This window comes from Adiantum capillus-veneris, chromosome 8 (assembly GCF_014529385.1).
Source record: "Adiantum capillus-veneris isolate H3 chromosome 8, ASM1452938v2, whole genome shotgun sequence".
NCBI classification, from domain to species: domain Eukaryota; kingdom Viridiplantae; phylum Streptophyta; class Polypodiopsida; order Polypodiales; family Pteridaceae; genus Adiantum; species Adiantum capillus-veneris.
Genome location: NC_140938.1, coordinates 142,103,276 through 142,126,793, shown reverse-complemented (window position 1 = coordinate 142,126,793; position 23,518 = coordinate 142,103,276).

Sequence of the window (23,518 nt, the reverse complement as noted above, 5' to 3'; positions counted from 1 at the left end):
CCAAATGGGTTTTGGGCTGAAGCTGTATCAACAGCTGTTCATCTTATAAATAGATCTCTTAGCAAGGTTTTGCAGAAGGATTCAGTGGCAGAGATGGTATGGTAAGGCAAAATGCCCTCATACAAGCATCTCAGAGTCTTTGGCTGTGAGGCATATACTCATGTTCCAAAGGAATTTAGGAACAAACTTGAGCCAAAGAGTAGAAAGTGCATCTTTCTAGGCTATGGTAATTCTGGTGAGATGGGGTACAGACTTTGGGATCCCAAATCCAGAAAGGTTATCCGCAGCAATGATGTTCACTTTAATGAAGCCAAATATCATTCTAAACCAGAGAGGGTTGAGGAGATTAAAAGAGTTGTCTTCCAAGAAGATGGACCTGCACGTGCAAGACAAAATGTCAGGGCTCAAGAGGAGCAAGGACAGGATACAGTGGAACCACAGGCTGTGGCTGAGCCTGAGCCCCCTATTTTGTGTAGATCTAGACGTATCACGCAACCTCCTGATAGGTTTGTTCCATCTATGAACTATGTCATGTTGACTGATTGCAATGAGCTTTCATGTTACAAGGAAGCAGTGCAAATGAAGGACTCCGGGAATTGGCAATTGGCCATGCAGTTAGAGATGACAGCTCTGCATAAAAACTAGACATGGAAGCTAGTTAAATTACCACATGACAAAAAGGCTCTACCTTGTAAATGGGTTTACAGGTATAAGATCACCGCTCATGATAGTCAGCCAAAGTACAAAGCAAGGCTTGTTGCCAAGGGATTTAAGCAAGAACAAGGCATTGACTTTGATGAAGTCTTCTCTCTGGTGGTCAAGATGACTACATTGAGATGCTTTATTGCATTGGTTGCCATATTAGATTTGGTGTTGCACCAAATGGATGTCAAGACAGCGTTCTTGCATGGTGATTTAGATGTGGAAATTTACATGCAGCAGCCAGAAGGGTTTGTTGAGAAAGGCAAGGAAGATTTGGTATGCCAGTTGTTAAAGAGTCTTTATGGCTTAAAACAATCACCGAGGGCATGGTACCATAAGTTCCACAAGTTTATGCTTTCTCAAGGCTACAAACATAGTGAGTTCGATCACTGTCTATATACAAAGAAGGCTAAGGATGGCAATTGGCTGATCCTTATTTTGTATGTGGATGACATGTTGATTGCTGGCAAGCACTTGGAAGAAATTTCAGCTTTGAAGTCAAAGATGGCAAAATCATTTGACATGAAAGACATGGGTGAGGCAAGTCATATACTTGGTATGCACATTGAGAGAGACAAATCAAAGAAGTTGATTTGGTTATCTCAAACAGAGTATATTGACAAGGTTTTGCAACGTTTCAATATGGAGAAGAAAAAGGCATTGAGTGTTCCATTGCCACCATATGCGAAACTTAGCAAACAAGATTGTCCTGTGTCTGAGGAAGAACAGGCTGAAATGGATAAGATTCCATATGCGTCTGCAGTGGGTAGTTTGATGTATGCAATGATTGCTACTCGCCCAGACATTGCATTTGCAGTGGGAGTAGTAAGTCGATACATGTCAAACCCAAGCAAGAAACATTGGGAGGCAGTAAAAGGAATATTGAGATACCTGAAATCTACAAAGAGTATGCGCATATGCTATGGGAGTCAGGAGCTAAGTGTAAAGGGTTTTACAGACTCAGATTATGCAGGTGACTTAGACAACCGAAGGTCTACGTCAGGTTATGTCTTTACATTGGTTGGTGGAGCAGTATCATGGCATTCTAGATTACAAGATTGTGTTACTCAGTCTACTACAGAGGCTGAATATGTTGCAGCATCAGAGGCATGCAAAGAATCAATTTGGCTTAATCGACTAGTAGCAGATTTGGGAATCAAAGAAGAGATGCCTGTGTTATATTGTGATAGTCAAAGTGCTATACAATTGGCTCGCAATCCAATTCACACCACAGAAAATCCTGCTGATCTACTTACAAAAGGACTTCCCTCAGAGAGATTTGCGCATTTTGGCAAGCAGTTAGGTGTAGGGTAGTACATCACTTCTCTACATCTCTTGTATATTAGCTTGTATAGTAGCTTCTCTCACACTTAAAGTACCACATTGGACTTTAAGTGGGAGGTTTTTGGGGTATAAAGCCCAATGTGGTCACCCAGGTAAGTGGACGGGCCGCCAGGTATGTACAGATATTCTTTTGTAAAAACCTAATAAGAACTCACTATGCTCTACACATTACAGTAGAGCGAGTTCACCATATCGTCCTGCTCTTCTTCTCGCACTCTCTCTCGTGTCGCACTTCCGCTCTACACATTACAGTAGAGTGAGTTCACCATATCGTCGTGCTCTTCTTGTCTCACTCTCTCTCGCATCACACTTCCGCTCGTACTCCTTCAGCATGAAGCTTTCCATCTTCATTGCATCACCTAGGTCACAAGGAACACAAAGATTGTATTGTACGAAATCTCTCTTGATGGGAGAATCTATAATACAAAAGCCTATTGAAGGGGGGACCGGCTCCACATAAATCCAGTCCTCATGTCAAGTTCTCTAAAATCTCTCTCTTGCAAAAGTATTGTTCATGCCAAGTTAAATAAGTATTATGGTTATGTTGCTACCGCTAATTAAGTTCACCCTCTATGTTCTCAAAGTAGTCTGACAAAAATGCTCACTCTAATTATCTTAATTCTGCTATTCTCAAAGTTCAAAATCCATTTCCATTACAGGTTTTGACACATATTTATCATATACTCCAAAACCCTTTCCATGCAAATAACCTCAATTGGAAGAGAAGTAGGAGCATATATGGTGTTTGTGTCTTAACTTGGAGAAAGTTTGTAAGAAAATGCTTTTGGACATTCTCAAACTCTTTCCAAGTAGACTTTGAGATGCTCCCGCCCCACACTTCAACTCCAAAAAGAAGAACCGGTGTCACCAATGCATCAAAAAGGTCCACTTCCAAGTACACATGTTATCAAATGCATAATATGATCTCTTCCCCACTTCCAAATGATACATAGCACATTCATGCCACTTGTGATTGGATGGAAACTCAAGGCTAAGGTACTTAAAGCTCTCAATAATTTCAAGTGTCTCATTGTTATACACAATGCATGGCTTCTCCTTATGGTTGGTTTTCACAACCATAACAGTTGTTTTGGATTCATTCACAATCAGCCCACTATGCAAGAAAAAGTTCTCAAGGACAACCGTTAAGCTTTTGTGCATATTCTAAAGTGTGTGCTACAAGCACTACATCATCCGCATACAACAAAAGCATGATCACCGCATTGCAGATAGTGACCTCTTCAATGCATTCTTCTTGCATAAAGCCAAGTACCATTTGTTCCAATTGATCGATGCATAGACCAAAGAGAGTCAGTGACAACGGGCATCTCCATAGTGATCCGGCTCTTTCTCATCCATTGAAGTACGGTCATACAAGTGAACTTTCTCCGACTCCCTTGAAATGTATGGCATATCAAATTGTTGAGTATCATGTTGCAATGTTTTTGTGCAAGCATTCATATCTCCAAATACAATAACATCACCTTCTCCTTAGATAGTTAGAGAGAGAGAGAGAGAGAGAGAGAGAGAGAGAGAGGGCGCCCCGGGGGGATGTATGGGTGGAGCAACTATATTTATCCTAATGTTTTTTAGACTTCATACTAATTTTAAGTACTTAGAATTAACACAATTAGTTTCTATTTTTAGACTCCTATAATTGCTCTAGGTAATCTTCTTTGTCATGTCCCTTTGTCAAAGTTTCTTGGGATAGATTCATCCTTCCTTGACCTGTATCTACTATGATCGAGATAACTAAACAAAAATTATCCTTGCTCTTTTATGGACTTCTCTCCTTTTGGTCCCAATCCTTTGACCGAGCTGGTCCATAAGCACTTAAATCAACTTCACTTGCACTCTTCTATTTTCCTTGCACTCAAATAGACAAATTAAGATGGTAAATATTTTTAGAAGATTAGAAATTAATTTTCATGACATTATCTTTCCCTTGAAATCATAGTCATCCTCGATTATGGAGTAGGGAAAATAAAGTCATAGGCAGTCCTGTTGCTTTGGGTAGAGGATCCCTTTCTACAATGTGGTGACTAATCCCACTTGGTTCTTGGAAGAATTAGTTGTCGCAAGCATATCTTTACTTAGCCCTTCTTTCATAACAGATTGGCAAGGTCTACTAGGTGCTTGAGAGACTGAGTTGCAGTAAGCATAATTCATGATATGCATACACTTAAAACTAATGAGCATTAAAAAGAAATCTTGGAGTCAAAGAAAGAAAAAATTATTAAAAAAACATGCTTGTTCATACATGGTTCTTGCCTTTGAATTAAGTCATTGCAAGTATTTACAAGGTTTACATTATGCTTTATCTAGATGTCTTACATCTACCTTGCATCTTCAAAAGGATAGTTCTTAAAATTGACAAGGTATCATTGAACAATCTTACCACTTATTAAAACCTTGTATTCATGTTGTAGAATTCTTTTTGGTTGCAGGATTTCTTCATGACCTTCAATCTCAGGTGGTTCTTCAATTATGGGTTCTTTGGGTGGCTCGCCTTTATAAGGTTTTAAGAGTTTCACATGAAATACATTATGAATGAACCAGGTGCTTGGTAAACTCAACTTATAAGCTGATTCATTAATGGGATTAATTAAGGATTTAATATGGGCCATACTATCTTTTTGCAAGCTTAGCATAATATTTTTGGTTACCCGTTGGGGCGTCCTTGTATCCCCTTGCCCGTCGAAGTATGGCTTAGGCGTGCTTTGGGAAACTTGAGTAATACCCAATCATTTTCTTTGAAGGTCAAGGCTCTTCTATGCTTATCAATAGAAACCTTTTCCTTGTGGGATGAATATATTTTCCTTAATCTTCTTAAAAGATTATTTAGGGTCTCTACCATTCTCATTAGCAAAACGAAAATCTTCCCAAGTGTCTTGACTATCAATAGGAGCTTGGATCTTCCTTCAATTACCTCAAAGGGTGTCTTTATTTTAGAAATATGGATAGTGCTATTGTACACATACTTTACTAAGGGTAAATACTTTTCCCATTGATCTCTTTGATCTACTTTCATAAAATAGGCTTTAAGTAGATTGATAATAGTTGAATTATTTATCTCACCATTTGTGGGTGATAGACTGAGGATAAATTCAGCTTAGTACCTAGATTCTCATAGAGACCTTTCCAAAAATTTCTAGTCATTCTTTGTCGGATACTATAGATCTTGGTAAGCCATTATAATTAATGATCTGTGAGATAAAGAGGGTTTCCATATGATGTGCTTTAATAGACTTTTTGATCGATATGAAATGTGCTTGTTTGCTAAACTAGTCTACTATTATCCATATTCCCATGAATGGATCTTGGCAGTCCAAAGATGAAATCTGTGGATATAATCTCCCATGGGAAATTAGGTATAGACAATGGATGAAGCAAGCCAGGTATAGGCAATGTAATATATGCATGTGTCTTAGTCATTAGAATGGCTATGGCAGATAGATAACAAGTAGTTAGAAGAGGGGAATCTTAAGTGGCAATAGTTACCATAGAGACATTGGCTCATACAAAATGCCTCAAGGTTGCCACATGCAAGTTTCAATTGGGTCTCAACTATGGAATTCCGCCCACACATGCAAGGTTATCACATGCAACACAACACCTCGTTTCAATATCTAGTGTTAAAAAACCAAAAAGTGAACACACCCTCCATAAGGGAAAAAGATAGTGGTGCATGAAATTTTAACTCAAGCTCCAATAGATCCCTTGATGACATCTCATGTAAATGGTCCTACCACTCATCACTTGATGTCACCAAGGGGCCCCGGATGTTCTTCACCTTTGTCCTTAAACCGGGACATGTTCTTTTTTTGGGACCTTTATCGTGTTAGACTCTCATTTGCCTCTGCAAGAAGGCTTAACCCCTATCTTCTTCCATATCCAAATTGGCCCACACTGGTCTCTAATGGTTGAAGCACCCATGTTGTGCATCGAGAACTGTGCTTCAAAGTGCAAATTTGTTTTGCAACACATCTCAACGAACTACTTCATGTGATTGAATGCTGAAAGGACGGCACTTCTAATGTGCCTTCATGCCCAAATCCACCTAGGTATGCTTCGACGATGGTCTGTACAAATTTGAACATCTCTAATATGACCCCTTTACTCTAAGTGTGACCGGTACTTTATGTGCTTATTTTCCTTCAATGGTTTGTGACCGAGTTTCAATGTGAATTTTTTGTGTGGAAAAACTCACAAATTGTGAGTGCAAAATGTATTAAACCAAAAAAATTACAAAGCAAGCCATGCTCCATGGCATCTAAGATCACCACAGTACCATCTTAGACCCCATACATCAGATGATATAGGGAGCCACCTTGAACGGAGAGTACAATTGACATGGGATCCATAACCAAATATATTTAGAGCTGAAACCGGGATTGGTGTTGCCACTAAGGGAGGTTATCTGCCACATCAATCACCTTGTTCACCAAGCCGTAAAAAATGGTGGGATATAGCCAAAGAAGAAGCAACCATAGAACCCGCAAATAGTGTTAAAAATGCGGGACCCAAAGTCCCCATCATCGAGGGGCCACCCAAGGTCCACCACACCATTGCCACTACCACTGCCACCTCCATGCCTTGAGGAAGACACAAATGGATGTTAATGTAAAACCCAAAAGTAGCATGATGTTTGATGAAATTGGGCCGAAGCATGAGGAAGAACCACCTACATACAATAGACCTACAAGCCAACGGGACATCCAAGGGAGCCAAGCCCTTTCCCTAGTGTCAATTAGAAGCTATGACCACTTGAAGATGCAATCAAAGCACACGAGGCCACCCATTGCCCTCCCCAATAGGAGACAAGAGGGGACACATTTCCTTAAAGCTAAAAAATGAAGACCATTAGTGAGGAAGAGGAGAAGACAAGGAGGAGGACCCTGCTCAACATAGCCAATCGTAGAGCCACCGATGTTTGCAAAACCTATGTAGCACGCCCTCTAGTAATAACCACTCATGCCTCGTCCTACCGTAGAACCCCTATGAGCCACGCCGCTTTGGGGCCTTGCAGAGGTAGCACAATGAAGAGTAGGAGCACTCTAGAAAAAACCCTTGAATGGTCCAATTGTAGTTGCAATGTGAACTTTAATTTTTCCAAGAAAGTCTAATCTTTGGTCTTTTAATCAAGGGAATAGTCCGTTTGTAACATACACAACTGAAGTAATCACCATAAAAAATAGTCATGCATTGAGTTTGGAAGTGAATATGATTATTTTACAAGTGCTCCCTTTTTTTTTTGCCATACTCACAATTGTGAGTATATATATTAGATTCATCGAGCCAAAGGGATGCACAATAATCCTCAAGCTTGAGATGAGCCTTGAGGGGCCACAAGAATGTTGTGCATCCAATGGATGGCAGGCTACTGTAATGGCAACCCATATTTTTCTTATTTCTATCTCAAACTTTTGCAATTTCAAAAAACACTTTTTAGTTTCTTAAAAAATCTTGATAATAGTATATGTTACAATTTTCTTGAAGCTTTTTTCTATCAAAATCAAATACATGACAAATGTGGCATAACTTGTACTCAATGCAGTTGTGCGTAGTTTTTTGATAGGGAAGTTCTCCCCCTCATTCCAATTCATTTGTGCTCTACTAACTATTCTACTTATGCTATATTGCATGCTCTTTGTGCACAACAACATGACTAAACACACACTCTCTCTCTTCTGTGATGTGCAACTTAAGGTAATATAAGAAACACTAATGGAGAATAGAAGACCTCAACGACCATCTGTAAGCATTAAGTCAGTGGAAGTATTCACAACATCTTTGATTTGAACAATGGTCTATGGATTTACACCTTCATATTTACCATTGGAAACTGGGTTCCTTGCAGAGACAAGGAAGAGAAAGTGTAAGGGAAATAATTTTCTGAATAGTTACAAAGGTAGGGTAAAACAATTTTGCTTATCACAAATGGGAAAAACAATCAAGGAGGTGCTCATTGAACACATGTATATGCACTTTCAGCTACATCTACAAGCACCAATGACATGGTTTCCAACTAACCACCAAATTTGTGTGTTTTCTAAACTCCACAAGAGGTTTTTATATTCACTCATGTATTGTGCGATTAACTTGACTATTGCAAATATCTATACCTTGGAAAATGAAGACTGATAGCCAGTGGAATGCATAATGGGCATGGGCATCTTTGATGAATTCCATGCATTGGTGGGTGAGCTTCTCTACAACGCTAGTGCTAGAAGAGAATCGGCTGAAAGGAAGGTATTTTTCTATGATCACTTTTACAATGTTCCTCTTTTGATGCTTGGCTTTGGCAAGTTACGATGTCTCTCACTTCCTCTAAAGTAAAGTCAAGAGTGGCGAGTCACTATTCCTAAAACCTTTGAGTGCTTTAGACTATAGCTCCATTCGGAAATAGAGAAGTGCTTAAGACCAAATGCTGCTAGTCGTGTGGCACGTGTCTCCATCTTCATGCACACACATGTGTAATATACGTTTATTGAACGTAAAAAAATAGATACATAATCTAGTGCTTGATCCACCTAATTAGATCTTTAGAATCATTTAGTCAGGGAAGTGGCCATGTAGACATACCCAAATCCAAGGAGAGAGATAATTAGGCTTGAGATTAATTAGTATAATCCTAAAGAGTTATAAATTGATTTAGTGCTTAGAGAGTGATGACATAAAAGATGAAAACCTAAATGACATCAAGACAGGTAGTGCCTCAAGGGATTGCGACCAATGTGACTTATAGAGTGAATCACCATAAAAAATTGACTACGATCTTGATAGGGAGTTGGAATCACATATAAGCTCAAGTTTGGAAACAAAACTTTTGGAGCCTGGTACAACATCCTTTGAAAATCTATCTTGAAGTGAAGAGAATAGGGATGAGATGAATCTAGTGAGTCTATGTCAGAAGCAACCCAAAACCAAAAACTAGAAAAGAGAAGTAAGAGATATAAAGGTAACAACATCAAGAGAATGTACATACTAGGATAAAATAAAAGAGATCCACCACAGAATGGCTTCGTTATGTGGGGGCATGTGATGATCATCAAAATTTGGTAGAGACAATTGGGGTGAATATCTTCAAAATGCTATGTGGTGTAGTCCGTAACCCCTTGAAATTGCACAAGTAGAGATTGTAGAGAAGCCAAAACTGAGTCATACTGCAAGGAGATGCCAAAACCAAGAGTTAGCTCAACACTCACTCAACAACAAAAGGAAATATAAATTAAAGCAAAAACCCTTGCAAAACAATAGCATGCCGACTTACATCATGCACCAGACCATTTCAAAGCTTATACCATAGGAGAGCGAAAAGTCATGTACACCAAATCCCAATGAACGCCTAACGATGGAAGTAGTGGAGTCTAACATTGTCCAACAATAGTTGGGAAAAATGTGTTAGGGGCTTCTCCAAGATGTTTATCCACAAAATTAATCATACTTTGGACCATTGTCATCGTGAAGACCTCGACATGAACATCAAAATAATTTACCAGATTTCATGCGTGCAAATGATTTCACTCTCTCAGTAATCATAAGAGAAGATCATTTGTCTTAGGATTACCCAAAAAATAGACTACACTTACACTTCTATGCTCCTCAGCATAAACGAGGTCTAACGAGAGCTCTACATTGGTAATAACTCTCCATCCACTAGAATACCCATCGTCATGTTTGGACACCTTGCAACTTGGAATTGACATGTCCTCCTCTTGGGTCAATGCTTCAAGGGCAGCCAAAAGTTTTTGAATAGAATTGCAACATAAGGCAGAGGGTGATGGCATGTGCTATCAAAATTACAAAACTAAATGAAGGACAGTTACCTTCGAATAGTCCCATGGAACCCGTGCACTGAATTTGCAACATGGTAACACTTGCACTCAATGTTCAATCCAACAAGGCTCCAATGAGAATTGTTTGCACCAAAAATCAAATTTGTTTCTTATTCATGATAGACATAATATTTTCCAAGAAATGACAAAACAGACAACACATATTTTCATTGTAAGCTAGAAGTAAAACCTTGGCCATGTCCATGTTGATGGATTGAAACCAATCAACAACATTGATCAAGGAGGTAGACTCCGAGGTGAGCACCATTGACAGCTGTGCATCTAGTACAACAACCTCAAATTGATGATTCAACGAGAGGTTAGAGACTATCATGGTGAAAGTAGAAAAAATCAATGAAGTGTGACTAAACATGTTTGAATAAAAAACCACTCTTTGCAAAATAAATTCCACATACCATAGGCCAAAATTTATAATTTGGTATGCCAACTCCATGGAACTGTCTCGAAGTATGTGTTAACTGAGTCAACGTCAGTTAACAAAAGCTGCTAAAGATCGAAAACATACAAATGCACATCGAAGATCAAAATGAAGAAGCAGTAAAGTTTGGAGTTACACAATTTTCATGTTTTTTCGAAATGGTCACATATTGTAAATTCTCGATTTACTTCAAGCCATTGTAATATTTTAATGTGTTACGGGCTCAATGGGAGTTGCAAGCTGTAAAGAATAGGTCAATTAGTGTGCTTAGGTTGCAAATTCAGTAAGTGGTGGAGCCCTAAAGGCCTCAAGGGCGCCTGGACATTGCATATTTTTACCCTAGGTATATAAGGTAGTATGTAAAAGAAATTAGGGTTCTCAAGCTCATTTGTTGAGAGCACTCTTTGGTGAGAGCTCTTGAGGTGTGTGGCTATGGAGTCCTCGAGCTTCTCCTTGCTCATGAGACTTGATTAACACTAATCAATGATTCATTCTCTTTCACTATGCCTCTCTCATGCTTCTTATGATTGACTATGATGCTTAGATTAGCTAGATCTTAACTAATTAGTGGTTAATCCCTCTCTAATCTTGTGTGATTGCCCTCTTTTGCTTGTGTGTGCATGTAGGTTTGATTGGAGTGTGGTGCTCAATAGATCTAAGTGTGTGTGCTTGCGATTAGTGTGGTGCATGATAGGATTAGTATTGTGTGCGACTTGCAATCGTAGTGTGTGTGATTGGGTTGATTAGAGGCGAAGAGAAGTGGATGTGGAGATTGCCCTTCATTGCGGCTTAGCTCCTCCATAGGCCGAGAAGCTCACCTCGTAGAGTTAACCATTTGTGTTGCCACGATTGGCTTACTAACCGTGTGAGTGTTTCCATGCCCTAGCCGGGTAGCTCATCCCTCCATATTGATAATTTTGTTGGTCATTGGAGCTATTGCAATGATGGAACCCCCAACATTTTGCACCGCTACCGGGGATGATGGCCTACGCTAGTGTAATTGTGGCATAATCGAATGCGTTCCTTTACTAATTTCACTACTAGTTTCACTTGTGTGTTTATGTTTTTGTGAATTTTGAATGTGTGTGCATGAAGCAATGTGTTCATAATTCCCTCCTGTGTCACCATATCTTGCCAATTGTGTGTTTACACACTCTAATTTCACACTAACCCCTTGCTAATTTCACTAATTTTTGCTAACTTACTAATTTGCTATGAAGGATTGGAGCATTCGACCATTCAATTGATCTTCAATGGAAGGTAATTAAGGTGGTATTCTCAACCTCCTTAGAATTTAGAGATGTGTAGAATTGTGTGGGGATTCCACCATGATGCAATGTGGATTGAATTTTTTTTTTTCGTTTTCACGTCGTCGTAATGCCGAAATTTTTAAGATTTGGTGGCGTATGAATTTGGCAAGTTTCAATTGGTAATTGGTGAATGTGTGTTGCTAATTGGGTGCCTAATTGAGTTAATTGCATCCTTGGATGGTCAATTTCAAGTGTGTGTGCACTAAAATCAAGTGTGTGTGCATTCTAATTGAGTGTGTGTATGCCTAATTTTAGGTGTGTGCGCACTATTGTGCCCATGTTTGTGCACCTAAAAATCAACGTGTGCATTATGATTTTTCAGTTGTGATGATTGATTTGTGTTGTAATCATGCCCAACTAATGATTTGTGAAGTCACATTGCAAATTGAGTGAGAGTGGGTTTAGAGAGAAGAGAGAGTGGGTGTATGTGTGAGAGTTAGAGAGAATGAATAAGATTGTTAGAGGGGTTAGAGAGAGAATAGAAGTGTGTGTGTGTGTAATGGGTGGTGTTCACCCAGAGAGAAGAAGAAGAAGAAGAAGAGTATTTTATAGCAGGAAACTATCTCACCGATCGTAAAGATCTATCCCCAACGAAATCTTTATGCGCTGCAAGGCAAATCGGGCAAAGATCGGTGTCGACACTCGAGATTTGCTTTTTTTTTTTTTCCTTTTTTTAATTTTCAACGTCCGAAAATGCAAAAATTGGTCGAAACTCCATAAAATCACCAGAAAATCCCAAAAATTGTCAAAAAAGTACAAAAAATTCTAGGAATCTTAGAAAATCATTGTCAAACACAATCGAGCATTTTCAATACACAAAAGCGCACCAAAAATGGTAGTTTTTACCGTAAATACAATTTGCGACACAATCGTCAATACGGCCCCCAAAAATAGCAAAACGCACAAAAGTCGACCACGGAGGGCACAAATGCAAACAAAATGATGCCGCAAATACGCACACACAAATGTTTATGGAATTAACCAAAAATTAGCAAAAATTGCCAAAAATAACCAAAATTATCCGAAAAAAACCCAAAATTTTTATATATATTCTCCACACATAGGGTAATAGTGAAGCCAATTAAAACCACACAAATCACATCAATTCAATTGCCCAAAATTTAATCAATAAAATCAAAACTAGCCAATTAAACCGACAAAATTAGGTCAAACATTGACTCAATAGGAGTGTGTCACAATCATTGTTTTGAGCACAAAAATGCAGCATTTAACCATTACACACATCAATTATGCAAATTAAACACTTTTTAGGCATAGACACACACTAAAAAATGGGCAGTTTTTACCAATCTTTAGGTGCTCACACAAAAGAGTTAAACTTCTCACCCTGCCCCCGTGCGTGAACCCCTCTCTTTTGTATTTTTGCCTCATATACACACTACACACACTCACCCACGGAATCTGCGCTATCGTGTAATCCATACACTTGCCGTGTAGCCCCGCGTGCACTCCTCCGAGACCCCCCCCCCTCCCTCTCTCTCTCTCTCTCTCTCTCTCTCTCTCTCTCTCTCTCTCTCTCTCTCTCTCTCTCTCTCTCTCTCTCTCTCTCTCTCTCTACTGTCACGCTCCGGAGTCCTGCTTGCCTCACGCGTGCGCTCTGCCCGCAATTAACACTGCTCATCTGCCCGTGCCGTGCACTGTCAGTCCGTTGCAATAGCTGAAGGTCAACTACAGGTAAGCCAAGCCAGGAAAATAGGCATTTTATTTATTCTATTTTTAGTTTTTGTTTTTTAGTCAATTTCGTTTATTAAAAAAATAAAAAACGCCAATTAAAAAAAACAAAAAAACAAAAAAGCAAAAAATAAATAGAAAAATCAAATAAAAATTCACAAAAATCATGTAAATCACAAAAGGAAAAAAATAATAAAAAAGAAAAAAATTCATTTAAAAATCAATAAAAGGGATAAAAAATTACAAAAAATAGAAAAAATTAAAAAAACAAAACTTCAAAGAAGAGTTTAAAAAATCACAAAAAAAGAAAATTCATAAAAGAAATAAAGAACCTCACAAAAATTCATTGAAAAAATAAAAAATTGATCTGATAATTCACAACAAACATAGAAAATCATAAAAAAATAAAAAAGTGACACAAATTAATTCCTAAAATATGAAAAATTCATAAAAACTCAAAAACTCATAAAAAAATCCAAAATTGATAAAAATAAATCCCAAAAAATTGTAAAAATCATAAAACCTTTAGAGAAATCACAAAAAAATAGAAAATTACCAAAGAAATTTTTATAAAAAATACTCTTCCAAAAAAATCGTACAAAATCATAAAAAGATCAAAAATTAAGAAAATTCAAAATTTCAGAAATAATTAGGAAAAATAAATGAAAGTCGCGGAAAGAGCTAGAAAAATTAGAAAGAGCCAGAACGAGGCCGACATGCAAAAAACACACGCACCGCCGAAAAAAATCACACACCAAGCAGACAACACAACGAGCAAATCAAAAGCCGAAAAGCAAAGCCGAAAAAGTGTACCACACACCGAGCAAACACCACAAATCGAGCAAACAGCGGAAAGGCCGGAAATAGCTAAAGAATGGTTGGGAAAAGCAAGCGAAACTACCAACTCGAAGCAGTGGAGCATCAGTGAAAATTCAAAAATTTGACATGCTAAAAATTGGCAGGTGCAAGTGATTGTGTTGCAAATGATCTTCTAGTTAGATGAACAGGGACAACTCACAGGCGATTGCAGATTAGGCTAGTATGAGCAGCAAAATTTTTGCTAATCAATACCAAAATCTGCTAGGAGACAGTTTTACAGAACAAGCCAACATGGACTCAATTCGAGCCGAGAGTTCAAGTACAATAGAGCAAGCTAGCAGCAGTGGTAGCACAAGTACAACTGCAACCGAACAGAATTTACAGCTATATGGCTACAATGGAGATAAATTTTTGTACACAGATGCAGAAGGACATAGATACTTGATGAGCAATAAAAGTAGCACAGGAGCCAAGATCCTATTGATAAGAGTGAAGCCAGATTCAGAGAACTCCCACATGTTCACAGACTTCAGTGGAGCTAGGTATTGCAATCTTAAAGATGAAGTGCAAAAAATCAACCCAAATGTTTATCCAAAAATTTGCACAACTCCGCAAAACATACAGTTGGTGCATATGCAATCAGGGCCATTGTACATGGATTAGGGTAGTCAAATCTATAGTCGAGAGCCAGAATTGCAAAATCCAACAGATCAACCAATGGAAGCCAATCTAATTGGAGAATCGAGTCAAAGATAGTACAAAGGTCAAGATGGAGCATTCTACAGCTTGATGCTCATTGTTCTAAAAGAAGAAGCCGACAACTTGGCCATCACAAAAACAGAAGCTCCTCAGGTAGAGCTTGACATGACAGAGCCAGCTGAAATACCACCAGTCATGGCATATTGCTCAGATTGTGGACGAAAAGGTGGACATTTTTTTTGAAGATTGTCCCAAAAATCTAGATAACAGGGACATATTAACTGCCAAGCAAGGCACATAGAAAATTGGAAATGCGAATCTCGATATAAGTGCATTTAACTTGTCACTTTTTTAATGCAATCAGATAATATTGCATTACCTTTAGAAGCACCAGTAAAAGCACTGCAAGTTCAAAATGAGCATACAGATGCACAGTCACCTGAAAAACTTAAAATTGATTCTTTGAGCAACAAATTCCTGCATGAATTTGGTCAAGGTGTCCAAGTATCACCAACGGTTGAAAAAAATGTTAGGTTTGCAAATGATTTTGCATCCACTGCCACAAGTGTGCAATCATTCACGAGTCTAAGGGACACAACAAACAGAATGATGTTATCTTTGTATGGTACACATAATTCATATGCACACTATGTAGACCAAAAGGGGAAATTGTACAAAAAGGATCAACCAGTGTTTGAACAGCCCACATACCAGCTCATAGAAGTACATCCAGTGATAGATAAAAAAGGATGGTTCATTTCAGAAGAAAGAATCTATTATAGTACATCCTCTCTAGAGCTAAAGGATATTACCCGAGTGAACCCAGAAATCTATTCAGAGCCAAACTGTCCTCCATTGGAAATCAAGCTTCGATGTTGTGACCAACGAGCATATACTTTGACCAAAATAATTGTAGATACAAACGAGAGTCTAGCATCTATGATGCGTTGGGTCCTAAAACCACATAAGCTCATATCATAGGAGACCCCTTGGGATAGACAATATTAGGGCAACGATAATGCTTTCTATAGCTTGACTTGGGGAATAATTTGTCATGTTTCACGGAGATACATAAGGAACTACGCAAAAAGTTTACAAATGTCAAATATCAACAATGCTACCCAAAGTGTACCTTCATAGTCCCAAAAGGTGAGACTAAACCAGAGTCAAATAGTTTTGAACTCTTACAATGAAGCAGGCTATAATGATCACCCTAGGAAGGGGGGAGCTACAAATCCATCAAGCTCAGCTTATGTACCAGGAAATGCTATACCAGTTAGAAGCCCTAGAGCTTCTAGCCAACAGACCTCTTCAAATCAGAAACCATTGAAAGATCATATGGTTGTTGGAAGTTTCCAATTGACCCAAATTCCCTCATAATCTACAGACAAATGCTTATATGAAGATCATCAAGGACAGAAGTTTCAGCTGATCTCCACAAGTCAAAGTCAAAAGCCAACAATCCACTAGTGTTCAAACAGTTACATGTGACCAAGCTCACATATGCATATCAAGATGCACATGGGAACAAATATCAGCAAGGTCATGACCTTGTACAAACCCCTACGGATGGTCCGACTGAAGTCAAAAACTATCTGAAGATGATGCAAAGCCTCAAGCTGCTAGAACAGATGACAGAAAAGTCAAAGTCAAAAGAACCTATAGTTCAAAAAGCTACACAAAGGTCACCACCAAAATCTCCTCCAAAGAGATAGATTCTACCAGAAAGTACAATGGATCTTCTAAGATCAAAGGTTACTCAGATGCAAGAGGACAATGCTCAACAATTGCAAAAAAGTGCAGTATCACAGTCATACGAGTCAACATCAATTGAAGCAGGTGATCAAAGAAAAGAAAGTGCAGATAAAGTTGAACCAAAGGACACTGCCACAACAAAAGCAATCAATTCAGAAAGAAACCTTGAGAAGATCAAGTGTAACATCACCAGTGAAAATGAAAAAATGCTGTCAAGAGAAATAAAGCTGGACTTTCAGTTAGACAAGAACCTCATGTTTTTTCGCACTTGGAAAACATATGGCCAACCATAGCTGAAAGATGCTCCTGAATTTGTGAGAATATCTGGAGACAAACGAGCAAAATGCTGGGAAATCATCTCCACCGCCATTGAAGTAGGTTCATAGATCATCATAGCTCAATTCTATGTGATCACAACAAAAGATATACCAGACAACATCATAATGGGAATGCCAATGGCCTAGAAGATGTCAGAGATACAAAACTCAAACATGATGGAGTCTTCAGAGACAACCAAGAATGAAGACCAAGACTGGTCACTCGTGGATGACATCACAAAGTCCTCAAGCACAATTAGAATGTAGACTGATATCAAAGCAGATCTTATGGAAGATTATTCATCTCCATTGAACATAATTTCAGAAGAGCTTAAAGCAAATCAAGCAATAGCAAGTGCAGATCAAACAGAACAAAAAGCAGCCATGGAAGCTATTGAGCAGAGAATGCCACCAAATCCAAAAGTAAATAAGAACGAGGTTGCAAAATATCAGAAAGAAATAGGAAGTCCAAAGATCAATCAGATAGTGCCAATCGAATCAACAGATGCAAGTCAGATTGGAAGACAGAGTCTCAAGTCACCCTCCATAGAGACACAATCAGATCAAGATGAGACCATGGAAAAAGCAAAACAAATACAAAGACCTTCAATAGAACCAACAATGAGAATAGCTATAGTTCTCAGAAGTACAAAAGGGGCAACTGTCAGATGCAATGCTCTACTGGATAAAGAAGTAATATGGTTGTAGAGAACATCCAAAGGATCCTCCAGATCACTCCATGCAAACATGATAGCAAAACAATGGAGGTTTGCATACAAGTAAAAAAGAAATGGTTGCTACCCTTAGCATCCAAAATCATGAAGAGCAGGTGAAGTTTTAGGTGAAGCCTTCAAAGGAAATGCTTGCAGATGTATTCCTTGGACATCAATGGTTAGACCAACACAAGGCCTACAAAGAAGATAAAATGCTAATACTATCTTTTCCAAGAGGTAGCAAGAAGATACAGGTACCGTTAATGCTAGATTTAGAGTTGCAAAAGTTAGAAGAATCTAAGAAAAATCTTGTAGACAAAGGAAAAGCTAAAGTGGAACTTCCACTGACTAGCAAAGAAGGCGTGACATCATATGCCTCTACATCAAAGAACCCTCATGGATTAGCTTCTTCAAGCAAGTCAGGCTTTCAAAACTTCAAGTCAATTGCTGACCCAACTAAAACCTCTAAGGAGACACCCAGAAAAACAAAGACATTAGGAGAAATATGGACCTTACATGGGCCTTGTAAGGAATCTTAATTTTTAGGGATTAAGGCTAATGTTGTGTAGGGTTAAGGGGACAAGGACATTCAAGAAGCTAGTTTTGAGTAGGCTTTTCTAGCCTTTTTTTTAGACACATGTAGGATGTGGACCTAAGAGGTCACCTTCTCTCTCTCTAGCTTTTTGAAAGTGAAGGGAGTAAAGAGGCGTGGCCACATCAGCAAAAACGTGGGTCACTAAGAGCCAAAATTTGACTTTTTTTCAAAAAAAATATTTTTACTTCTTTTTTACTTAAAACTTCCCCCCAACATATATGCATATCAAAAAATCATTTTTTGACCTTTTTTAAAACCTGCAAGCACTAAAAGTCCAATTTTTCAAAAAAAAAAAACCTTTGTTCTCTCTTCCTCCTCCCTCCTTTCTCCCTCCCCTCTCTCTCCCCCTCTCCCCCACTGCCCCCTTCTCTCCTCCCATGTTCCTCCCTCTCCCTCCCTGTCCCCTTATCTCCTTCTCCTCCCCTCTCTCTCCCTCTCCCCCACTGCCCCCTTCTCTCCTTCCATGTTCCTTCCTCTCCCTCCCCCCTCTCTCTTTTCATCTTTTGCTTCCTCACGCAATAGCTGCCATGGTGCTCACGGACATTAGAAATCGTATGCATACATGTTTTCTTGTCCGTGGCGTTTGCACCGAAGGCCACACTTAAGGGTGAGCAGAGGTCATCCCAAGAACGTCGTACCGTCGGTGAGATGAATGTTGATGGTTCTTCAATATCTTGCCAATACTATCACATATTTGAATAAAACACCCCTTTGTGCAAGGTAACAATATACTTCTTTCTTTTGGTTGTGTTCTTCTTATCATAAACTTTGAAGTATAATGTGTTGCCTCTACTTGTTTTGTAGTGCTTGGCACAAAGGTTGCTTTTGTTCACAAATAGTGAAAAGCTGCAGCTTAGAGAGGCCAAGTGTCACCACTTTTCCTCTAAAACAGTCTTCTTTATTACATCTTGCAGGTAGGTGCTTCAAATCCATGATTATTAGAGGTGGGTAATCTCATCATAATGTATATTTTAGGATTGTTTATTCCCAGTTGGATGGAAATACTTGCACATTTGTACAACTTATACTTAACAAGTGTCTTTATTATACAGCTTGCAAATGTTGAATTCATACATGTTTTTGTTACAAGGTGACCTCTTAATATGCTAGTTGAGTGGTGTTGTTTGCAAGAATGGCTCAAGGAACTGGCATAATATGAAGCTTTTACGGTGGCACAAAGCTCTCCTCAACGGCAATGTGGCTCCCACTACACCAAAAATCATTATGCTAACATGGAGAGATCCCTAGTAGGACAATGCAACATCTTTTCATCAGCAGCAACACACCCTTTTCTAACATGAGGGCACTCCTACCAAAGATATTTTTATGTGATAGGTCACCCCATACTGTGCCATATCATGGAATGGATGTAAGAACTATGACCGCACTACTCCTTGGAAGTTGTTCACAAATGTATGTTTATCAAAGTTAATGAGAAGAAATTTAGATTTTTTTGTTTGTTAATGTGAAAGAGCACTCTAGGTCTACCATATTTTAGATTTTTTGATAAGTTAAATAATATTTGTAGTCATTTAAAGTGTAAATTTGTTTTTGTTTGGTAAGATTGTACATGAGAAGACATGATAAAGTAGAAGAGATCTTGACGGAATAAACCTCGATACCACATCTCTCCTTAAACCCTTTGATTTCTATCGTTGTGGGAAGTTCAAGGGAAGTCTATTTTCAAATTTTTAGTAATAACTTTTTTTGAAAGAAATTTTGGTTATTTTAAAGTTTGTACAGAGTTTAGGAGTTCATTCTGATTATTTTCCTTCAGTTTCAAATTTTGACCGAGGGCACTCCTTGGAAGCCACTTTGGGCACTCCAAGAGGGCACTCCTTGGAAGCCACTTTTGAAGGTGTTAGGGTGGGATTTTGGGAAAGTTTTGTATGTAGGAAATACAGTCCTTAACACAATAAAAAACATTGGTTCTTTGAGTATTTTCAGATTCCATGGTTTTAATGCTCGTTGGAGCCCGCAGATTAAGGAAAAAGTAAGAAATGTCTGTTTTACATTAGTTTTTAAGAGATTGCTAATTTGCACGTTGTTTTTTAGAGAATCCGAGTAAGGTATGTTTTTTTTTGCATCAAAGTCTACAAGTTCAACACTATTATATATATAAAAAAAAAAGTGGCCACAAGGGCGCGCGAAATGGCCATCCGGGACTTTTAGGTGGCCATTTTGCGCGCCCTTGTGGCCAGTCTTGTTGAGGGCCCTAGAAGCTTTTAAATGGAAAAAATTTATAAAATTATTGTGTATAAGTATGAGATAAGGCTGTAAATTAGATGTACAAAGAGCAAGAGCTCACCCCCTAGGGCCTTTGAAGGTGTTAGAGCAAGATTTTGAAAAAGTATTGTATGTAGGAAATACAGTCCTTAACACAATAAAAAACATTAGTTTTTTGAGTATTTTCAGATTCCATGGTTTTAATGTTTGTTGGAGCCCGCAGATTAAAGAAAAAGTAAGAAATGTCTGCTTTACATTAGTTTTTAAGAGATTGTCAACTTGCATGTTGTTTTTTAGAGAATCCAGACAAGGTATGTTTTTTTTTGCATCAAAATCTACAAGTTCAACACTAAAAAAAAAAAAAAAAAAAAAGTAAAAGTGGCCACAAGGGCGCGCGAAATGGCCATCCAGGACTTTTGGATGGCCATTTTGCGCGCCCTTGTGGCCACTCTTGTTGAGGGCCCTGGAAGCTTTTACATGGCAAAAATTTACAAAATTATTGTGTATAAGTATGAGATAAGGCTGTAAATTAGATGTACAGAGAGCAAGAGGTCACCCCCTGGGGCCTTTGAAGGTGTTAGAGCAAGATTTTGAGAAAGTATTGTATGTAGGAAATACAGTCCTTAACACAATAAAAAACATTAGTTTTTTGAGTATTTTCAGATTCCATGGTTTTAATGTTCGTTGGAGCCCGCAGATTAAGGAAAAAGTAAGAAATGTCTGCTTTACATTAGTTTTTAAGAGATTGTCAACTTGCACGTTGTTTTTTAGAGAATCCAGACAAGGTATGTTTTTTTTTGCATCAAAATCTACAAGTTCAACACTAAAAAAAAAAGAAAAAAAAAAGAGTAAAAGTGGCCACAAGGGCGCGCGAAATGGCCATCCGGGACTTTTGGATGGCCATTTTGTACGCCCTTGTGGCCACTCTTGTTGAGGGCCCTGGAAGCTTTTACATGGCAAAAATTTACAAAATTATTGTGTATAAGTATGAGATAAGACTGTAAATTAGATGTACAGAGAGCAAGAGCTCACTCCCTGGGGCCTTTGAAGGTGTTAGAGCAAGATTTTGAGAAAGTATTGTATGTAGGAAATACAGTCCTTAACACAATAAAAAACATTAGTTTTTTGAGTATTTTCAGATTCCATGGTTTTAATGTTCGTTGGAGCCCGTAGATTAAGGAAAAAGTAAGAAATGTCTGCTTTACATTAGTTTTTAAGAGATTGTCAACTTGCACGTTGTTTTTTAGAGAATCCAAACAAGGTATGTTTTTTTTTGCATCAAAATCTACAAGTTCAACACTAAAAAAAAAAAAAAAAGAGTAAAAGTGGCCACAAGGGCTCGCGAAATGGCCATCTGGGACTTTTGGATGGCCATTTTGCGCGCCCTTGTGGCCACTCTTGTTGAGAGCCCTGGGAGTCTTTACATGAGAAAATTTTGTAACAGTATTGTTATAAATATGAGAAAAGGATGTAAGATAGATGTACAGAGAGCAAGAGCTCCCCCCTTGGGGTCTTATACTGACAAATAGGAGCTTTTTTAATGCATGGCCATGAGATAGAGGTGTAGCGTTTGATGTAATCAGAGCACCCCCCCCCCGGTCCCTTTTTCTATGTGTTCAAGGGCCTGGAACATTCACTATGTAAAATTTTCCTATATCATGTGCGTTCACCAGAATGGATTAAAAGTACCCCTTATAGACCTTATCTACACATGTTTCTGTAACTTTACAAGAATACCAAATCCCTTATGTTGAACACGTGTGCTATGTTACATATACTTTAGTGAGCTCCCTAGGTCAAAGGCCTCACAAATCCTGTGCACTAAACATTCACACTAGAAATTGACCAAACAAGGAGCCAATTTTTACTTCCTTGTGTCCATCTCGTGTTCTTGGGAATGTTTTGGTTAAGCCATTTCTTTGGTATTTGAAACCACATGTGACCCCTATTGTTATAGTATCCAACCAAAGGTTTCTTGATTAGCAGTTTACATAGGCTGGATTGGTACATATCTTCTATGTTAATAATGCATGTATCTATAATTTATGTTACACTTTCTCTATCCAAATGAGCTACATAGTAAAAATCAAATCCACAATTTAACAGTTAAGTTCACAAGGTAATAGCTATTGGTATCATCTTTAGCAATACCAAAGAAATAGCTACCAGTAGCTCATGAATAGGGATATTTAAGAAGATTTGATACCAAAAACTTGTCACCACTACTCAAAAAGGTGGAAACTCAAAGGCTTTACAATATATGTATGATGAAACATGAGTCAATAATAAGTCACCCTTATACATCGACACCTTTATCTCAAGTTGTCATTTCTCTAAGTCAAGCTTGGCATAGGCATAGTATGGAAACAATAACATGTTGGAAAGCAAGAATTTAGCTTTCTCAACTTGTGAAACGTTGTTAATGATATATATTCAGCATCCCCAAATGAGGACATCTTGACAAAGGTTATGATCCACTTTAATAAGAATAACCATTAATGATTAAACTGAAATCAAAATATTGCTTGAATTTCTTATTAAGACTTGAGACTTGAAACATCTTACATGCAAATAAAAATATCCATAAAGTTCAACAATAATTCTCAAATCTCTATGAAACTCCAGTAATCTAAATTAAATACTCTCACTCAATGCGACACCATTTAACAAAAAAACACATTTATATTGCATTTATAGAAGAATCCAGCCTCATGAAAATAATTACAAACGGAGACAATGTTGTTGTTAGGCTTCTCTTACAAGTATTTGTCTTCCTCATCTAGAGATTCATATACACTTGAGTATTTGTGTGTCTATGACACTAGGGAAGATAGTAGTACTATATGGATGGCTTTTCTAAGAGCTCCTAGAGAGTACCTATTGGTTCAAGATTCTACAAAAATTCTACTATTCTTATCAAAATCCTTTAACATCGTAGTGAAAGGTTCCTCATGGAACAAAAATAGAGTGATTTCCATCTCTGCACATGTTTGCTTGCTCATGTCCTCTGAAAAGAAGTTGACTCTGTAAGTAAACAACAGATTATGTGAGCACAAAGTTACAAAGTAG